Source organism: Salvia hispanica, chromosome 6 (genome assembly GCF_023119035.1).
Source record: "Salvia hispanica cultivar TCC Black 2014 chromosome 6, UniMelb_Shisp_WGS_1.0, whole genome shotgun sequence".
NCBI lineage: Eukaryota > Viridiplantae > Streptophyta > Magnoliopsida > Lamiales > Lamiaceae > Salvia > Salvia hispanica.
Window position 1 is genome coordinate 5,278,131 of NC_062970.1, and position 8,542 is coordinate 5,286,672.

Below are 8,542 nucleotides of genomic sequence, written 5' to 3' on the forward strand. Positions count from 1 at the left end.
CTAATCGGTATGTTATTGTGGTCCAATTAAGTTGGGTTCAATAAATAGATCCAAAGAACAACTCAAAGATTAACTGTCAAATTCTAGGTCAACAATTAATAAACAAACCGCTTTTGTTAGTTAAACGACAAAGAAATTCTCCAAAATTAGGAAGTGTAACGCATCGACACCTTATTAGTCGGGTTTTGTGCCTTGGTTACTGACCAGCTTTCCGTGTTTAAATAGATAATATGCGAAAAATTAGTTGCTAAATGTGTAGTAATATTGTGGAAAAAATCCATTTGTACAACGTCAAACTAAGTTTAAAAATCAGCCTTAAAATTCATGAATTTTAACACATTTTCTCAATTTTGTCTAATTTGGATGAAAATGTATATAAGTCACATCCGGAAAATTGTAGGACAAGACCACCCATAAAATATGTGTGTCTAAATCAAAAACATATTACTCACAAATCAGAATATTTCATCACGAAAAAATTGAGAAAAATGTAAAAAAGTTTTAATGGCTGATTTTTATAATTACAACCGAAATTCTCAACATGTATTCTATGGCTATGTATTCCACCAAAATCATAGTATTATGTGCTTGTAAAAGCTCCAATCATCAGAAACATGGCTGCCTCTCTTCTCTCAAACCAAACAAATCAATCTCCACTAACAAATGCCACTCTTGTTCTCATCACATTTACCTTCCTTTCCCTTCTTCCTGTGCATTCAAAGAAGATCGATTTCACCGCTCTGCAGCTCAACATCTCGATAAGTATGCCACTTCTGGTATCTTTGGTACCCTGGTAGCACAGGCCTCAGACGAGAAGCACCAGTGCACTTCACGCAGCAGCATCCTCTCAAACCATCCACACACTCCGAACAGCATCTGCATCAGATTGTATGATTATTTGACTTCATCATGGTACGCTCAAGATCACCAATCTGAGCACTAGGTACCAACAAGAAACAGAACTTACAGGAAGAGCAGGTTGCAATCAAGATTCGCACAGTTTCGTGCCTCAACTCAGAGACTTGAGACGAGCATATGTAACATTTTGCAAATGAGTGAGACACTTGTTGCTGTGAACCGGCTTCTGGCTTGTATGTGGAAGGTGGCAGAGAGAGACGGAGTCAAAACAAATAGATTCCCCTCCCATCCCACAGGACCTTCGTTCTCGAGATAATGAGAGACGCCTCCCTTTAGGGTATACAATCTTTTGAAACCCTGTTGTCTGTCACAGCCAACAATTTCAGGCAAATCCAAGAAACTGAGAATGTGCAATAACCATTGGCGTTATGTTAATGTGGTTGACCTAAGAATTGTGGAGTATACATCGCAGCGAATGCCACCTGTACAGTACATCAATACATCTGTCTTCTCTTTATCAGCATCAGCTAAAGGGTCTGAAGGTCTAACCTGATTAAACAATAAAGTGCTAATATATTTAGCAGTATTATAGTAATAGAAATTCGAAGAAGCAAAGGCAAGAAACTCAGTTTTGTTCTCATCATACATGCAACATGAAATATTCAGCAAGTGGTTTAATTTTAATAGCAAGATGGAGGTGGGCTTGCCTCTGTCTCCGTTTCGGATAAGCCAAATGAAGTGCTCCTGAAGCAATCAACATCGGGACGATGAGCCCCTTGAAGTGACCAACGCCCCCATTCATAACCTAATACCACAGAAAGTCTTAACTAATTGCTAAACCAATCAAATGGGAATGTAAGTGAAACAATAATAAAGCTAGCTAAAATTTAAAGGAAAGCAAACTTGTGGAATCACATAAATCAAACAATATAGGATGAGAACAAGTGCTACTGGTATTTGTTAAAGATTACAACAATTACAAATAAGGAAACCTCAAGAACATTGTTAGCTCTACAGTTTATTTTAATTGAAAAAAGCACGAAGCTTTTCTGTAACGACAAGGGAAACCTGAGGTACACATTGAGCAGAAGGCCTTAATTATGACTGGAAAAGGACTGTACCATTTCTCACATCTAGTAGCACAAAGTTGGAGTTTGATGTATCCAATGAATTTTCAATCTTGTTTGCTTCCTCCAGCTTGCTCCTCCATTCAGAAGGTGTAAGAGGTGTAGCCCGCATTGATGGGTCGAGCAAAGGGAGATGTGAAATGCCCTCTTCCAACTATCATGAGAAACAGATCTAAAGATGACTATTCTGCATTACAAATACAATGAAAATCCTACTACTTCAGCTCCTAGGATCTACATACAATCGTTGGGTTCAATTCAGGTACATCAGCACTCAAAGAATGTACAGAGCATACTACTTTTGCAAAATGAAGACAATGTGTGAGTGTCTACGTGTGTGAGAGAGAGACAGGGAGAGGGGGGGGGGAGATTGGTTCGGCTAGTGGAACTTACTTGAGAGGACTATATTTGGTGTCAAAAGGTATCTCAATCAAAAGTAAGAAATTTTACAACAATGAGGCATATTATATGCTCCCTCTGTCCCATTAAATATGCAACATTTGTTTTTCGGCACGAGATTTTATGTAGTGTTGTTTTGTGAGTTAATGAAGAAAGAGTAAAGTAAAAAGAAGAAAAAGTAGAGAGAGTATTGTTTCCATTTTTAGAAATGTTTCATTTTTAATGGGACAGACAAAAAAGGAATACGTTTCATTTCAAATGGGACAGAGGGGGTACTATTCAGCTTGCCTGCACAAGTGATGGCTTGTAACGCAATTTCAGTTTTGGGAAAGCATGGCCGTTTATGGCCGGAGAGATTTGCACCAATATGTCAGAGAACTTGGGATCTTCCTTAACCCATTCAACGTATGCAAGAGCATCTTTTGATGGTCCACTGTACTGCAATAGAGAGAGAGATTCAGCCAACAACAGCTCAACATATATGCTAAAAAGAATCAGTCGAAGACAAATTAACTCTCATATAACCTCAGAGCAGCTAGCTTCAATTCAATAATCTATGATCAGAAAATCTTGCATTTTAATTGGAACTAACTAATATTGAGGACAACACACACCTGGTGAAATAACTGAGGAAAGGAAGATAAACAGAATACCTGCGCATTAATCCCTTGTTCGTTCAAGTATATGCGACCATGTATGTTACGATCCTATATTGAGCATCAAAGGCACATAGTTATTTATTGATATGGCAATGGTTCCAACATAAGTATGAGAAAAAACAAAAGTTGAACTCATCATGTGTCAAATTAAACATATCTAATTCAACAAATAAACAATGTTTATCAGAAATTCTTAATCCCCCAACAAAGAGCTGATCTTACATAATGAAAGCACCCCCCATCCCCCCAACTCACACAAGGGGCAAAACAAAGAGAGAAGAGAAGAAGCAACAATACACATTGGAATTTCTTGATAAGGCCAATTTTTGGCCAAAGAACTACAAGAGATCAATGTTTCTGGCAATTAAATTTTACTACTACTTGTAATCTCTTACATTTTCTCTGCATATATTCTATTTACTCTACAATTGGGCAAAGCTGCAGCAGATAATAATCTCAAGGACATGAGTGAACTTACATTGCAGAAAAGGGCAAAGCAAGATTCACCTAAAAATGAATAACAGAGAGAGAGGAAACACCTTCATAAAAAGGAGGTGCTTAGAGAGCTCCTCTTCAGGGTCTTTGACAAGCACAAAACGGTAAAAATTAACCACAATAAATTCTTCATCCTCGTATTCTTTATCAGCAGCAGCAACTGCTGCTGCCTCCAGTCTGTTGCCATTGGAAGAAGAAGAAGGCGCAAAAAGATCGAAACTTTTTCCATAATTCCAATAAAATCTGCACCCACCATGAATTTTACAACTGAATGAATGGATTCCAATCCCATTGTTGAAATTAAAAATAGTAGTAATATTTCTATTAGTGGTAGTGGGTGTAGAATTGGGTCTGAATAATGGATTCCAAGGGATTAGGGCGTGGAAAGAAGCCATTTTTATGGCCACCAAATTGTTCTTGAGTTGTAAAAATGTTGATTGGTAGTGTTAAAGATGGCAAATTTGTAGCTCAAAATGTCACTCACAGCCAAACTCACTATTTTCTAGAAACATTAAATATATGCCTTCTTGTGTTGTACTACAATGAAATAATTTGTTTTATTTTAAATTACTCCTTTCGTCAGATAAATTGTCATTCTTTGTGGATAGCTTATTTTAAGAAATGTAAAGAAAACTTGGTTAAAACTTAAATGTTAGTGGAATGTGAGATCTACTTTTATATTGATTTTATAATAAAATGTGAATGAAGTGAGTTAGTGGAATATGAATTTAAAATGAGGTGAGTGAATGAAGTGAGTGAGTGAAGTGAGGTAGTGAAGTGTGTCAATTATTGAGGACGATTTGAAATAGAAAGAGTGACAATTAATTAGGGACGGAGGGAGTATTAATTTTGAGGCAAGATGTTTTCAAAAGTTTAAACTTTTGCATAATATAGTTACTCCAGATTTATATAACGGAAAGTATGCTATTTTAAAGTGATAAAATGTTCTAAAAAATTATAATTGTAATGTCAAAGAAATTACTAGTCCATAAAAATTAATCTTAATATTAAATAATCCAAATTTAAATACAAAATTGGTAAAATAATTCATCATCCTTATTAAAGAGGAACTTATTACAAATAAATAAAAACTAATTAAGTGAACCGTTCAAAATGAAAAAATAAAATTATTTTTTATGAATGAATAAACTACTAATAGTATAATTTATACTAGTGTGTTATTTTATGTTATCCATTTTGTTTGATGAATACTAGTAATATAAGTTTAAGTTATAACAAGCATATCATTACATGACTTGATCTTCTTCCTTTCAAAGAAAAAGCACAAATTTAAGAATTCCAGATTATGTTCTTTGTCTGAAAAAGGGACATCTTTCCGCCTAAATAATCTTTCATTTCTTCAAATGATTCCCTGATGGATCCTCTCAAGCATCTAATAAGATATCCAAGAAGCCCACATGTAAAATTTCATATTTCCCCTGCATTTATTTTCAATTGAATCATGTATCAATTGTGCCATGCATGCTATATATATTTTTGATATCTTTTCATGGTGGTTTGTCAAAAAATATTGTCTTTTTGCAGATTCAAGATTTACTCAGCAAGATCTCCCTGCCTGGAAACCGATTCTTACTCCTGCATTGGTATGTTTTCTCAACCTTTGTTCATTCATCATAGATTTGTTGGTGTGTGCAAATCAATGCTAATTTGTCTGTGATCACTTTTTTCTTTTGCATTTCTTGTTTAGGTGATTGCAACTCTCGTATGCCTCGCCATAATCTTCATTCCGATCGGTCTGTTCTTTTCCGCATCAAAAAATGTAATTGTTCATCATCTGCAAGATTGTCTTATTCTTTCCAATTGTCATGAATATATGCATACATATCTTATTCAGACACTTATATGTATGTATGTAGGTAGTTGAGGTGGTGGACCGTTATGACGACTGTGCATCCCATCACCAAACCAGAAGGTTGGCTACATCAAAGATCCTGCAACAAACAAAACCTGCATCAGGAGCATCACTGTAATCTCCTCTCATTTTCATTTTTCAACATTTATTATTTCATAATCTCTTCTTACATGACCTATTTCTCACCTTATAGATTCCAAAGAAGATGAGAAACCAATCTATGTGTATTACCAGCTTGACAACTTCTATCAGAACCATAGGAGGTCAGTGAAATCATCGCGTTTGAATTAGATCAATCTGGAATAGTTGAAAGAGAAGGAAAACTAACCTCTTGCTCGCTGCAGATACGTAAAAGTAGAAGTGATCGTCAGCTATGGAACCCCAAAGCCGAGTCTAGAACCACTCAATGTGATCCAGAGGGCAGACAGGTGATGGTAAGCCCATTGTTCCATGTGGGCTCGTTGCTTGGAGTTTATTCAACGACACCTACATGTTGTCCAAGAACGATGCTGCTTTACCAATTAACAAGAAGGACATCGCTTGGAGAAGCGATAGAATTCATAAATTCGACGAAAATATCTACCCCAAGAACTTCCAGAATGGCACCTTGATTGGGGGTGGAAAACTTGATGAGAGTATACCTGTTAGTATGCCTCCTAATCAACTTTTTTGCTTCTTTTCTTGCAAATATTTATTTGTTTGTCCTATGTTCTGTTGTCTGAATATTTAGTCAAATGGGACTATCACTATCTGCCTTCTTCTTGCAAGAACAATCAATTAGCATATATAACTTCCAAAACAGCACCTAAATCAGAAAATACACTTTTTATTTGTGCCTATTTTTATTTGCAACTTTGAATCTGCTGTCATATGTTATTTTTCTTCATTTTCTTGCAATTGATTTTCCGTCAAATGTTTGAGCAGTAATGATGAATCTTTCCATAACTGTGTTCTGATCTTTGGTATATATATGTATACACAAACAGATGAACCAGCAAGAGGATCTGATGGTGTGGATGCGGACTGCAGCTCTGCCTACATTCAGAAAAACTATACGGGAAGATTGAGACAGACCTCGAAGCCAACGAGAAGATTACAGTGACAATACAGAACAACTACAACACATACTCCTTCCATGGGAAGAAGAAGCTGGTGGTCTCAACTCGACCTGGATTGGTGGGGAAAAATGACTTCATTGGCAGAATGTACATGGCTTTTGGAGGAACCAGCCTTTTTTTTGCTATCATCTTCTCACTTCTTTATGTTTTCAAGCCAAGGTAACTAATTCACTCATCACTTCTGCTCTCTCTCTCTCCATTTCAAATTTCTTTCATGAATTTCTTAGATTCTTGTTGTTGATCATCTTTGTACAGGCCTTTGGGGAATCCCTCTTATCTGTCATGGAACAAGAAAAATACAATCTAGGATTGACTGCTTTGTTACTTACAATTAAGTACTGTGATTCTCTCTCTTGTTTAGAGAAAAGAGGGGTATAAAGCACTTCTTGTAACATTTTCATCATGGGATTGCTTTTTTTTCCTTCCTTTTTAACAGACTTAATCAGCGGTATTTATAATGCTATGAGAGGTGTATTAGGATGAAGAAAGATTAGTTCAGTACCAATACATTTCTAAAGCAGTTAACCTGTGAAAAAACCTCATCAAAATGTCAGAAACTCAGCCACCTCCAGCCAAATAAATTAATGTGTTAACTTAACAGATATGAAGCATAATCCCAATACAGAAAACATCAAGCTACGATTCAAACTCGATGGAAAAAATTATCCGTTGTGGTCAAGACTTATGCGACTCATGATCGGAAGCCAAGGCAATTCCAGCCATAACACGTGGTAAGAGATCGATGATCCAACCTTCACGAGTTCTCATGGATAATACAAAACATGGAACTTAAACTGTTGAAGTATAAATGGAGAGATTTTGTTATTACTCAAAGACAGAAACTATACAAATCTGGGAAAAAGGATTATATGGTGATATGAATCATATGATCAAGAAGGCTGAAGAAAGGAAAAACTAACTACAAAGAATCAAATGTAATTTCACTGAAGTATTCAAACCTCATAAAATAGAACATTCATTGTCAATTTTAGCACAAACTTTCTTAATAATCTCTTGCAATTTCTCATCTTTAACTTCTTCTCCTCTTAATTCATGAAGCAAAACAGACATGTTAGCTGGATGAGCCTCGAACCTCTCCTACACATCTCCTCCAAGAACGGAATCGCCTCGCACCTCGTTCCTCTTCATCAGATTCCCCCACTACAATGTTGTATGTCACGCCATCCGGCCGGCGCCGCTCTCTCCTCTCCTCCATCAACCCCTCGCCTCCCCTCTCCGCCCTTGCTGGTAGAGGGAGTCAAGCATCATGTTGTAGATTGCCGTGTTAGGACGCAACCCTTGGAGGAGCTGGTGAAGAGTCTCCTAGCTTCATCCCGTCTCCCCACACTTGCACAAGCCGTTGATCAGGACACCATACGTTACCACATTAGGAGTGGCACCTTTCTCCTCCTCCACCACCCTCAGAAACTCGAGCCTCATCAATCCGATCACTCCTGCACATGCCATCCAACAAGATGTTGTAGGTGTGGAGATTTGGATGAGCTCTGAAACTTCCATATCCTTGTAAAGCTTCCATCCGTCTTCAAACCTACCCTCGCGTATCAGCCCCTGCATCATGGTGGAGTATGAAACAGTCGAGTGCTTGAGAAACGCGGGATCTCATCAAAGAAACCCACGCTTCATCAAGGCTCCCCTTCTTGCGGTATCCCTTAATCAAGCTACTATACGTGAATATATCGTGCTTGATCCCCGTCTTACATCGTATCAAAGAGCTCTATCGCCTCTAGCCATCTCCCCAGAGCAATATCCATCTATCAAGCATTACACTGACCCGCTAGAGACGCCCTTCTCCACCATATGCGACAGCAAAGCAGAGAGTCATCAACCATCCCATGCTTCGACAGCCATCAATCACAGTGTTGTAAGCTCGAACTTGGTTCGTACCAGCTTCGTCCAACGCCAGAAGCAGATCACGCGCAGTGGCGGCTTCCCGGCCTTCGACAGCCCGTTCACAACGGGGGAGAATCATGACATCGTTGATCTCACATAGCT

At 37.7% G+C, this 8,542-nt stretch overlaps 2 pseudogenes; one reads left to right on the forward strand and one right to left on the reverse strand.

Annotated features, from left to right (window-relative positions):
• Nucleotides 1–716: 716 nt before the first annotated feature.
• On the reverse strand, nt 717–4,007 carry LOC125194539 (annotated as a pseudogene).
• Nucleotides 4,008–4,906: 899 nt separating this feature from the next.
• Nucleotides 4,907–6,836, forward strand: LOC125194540 (annotated as a pseudogene).
• Nucleotides 6,837–8,542: the final 1,706 nt, after the last annotated feature.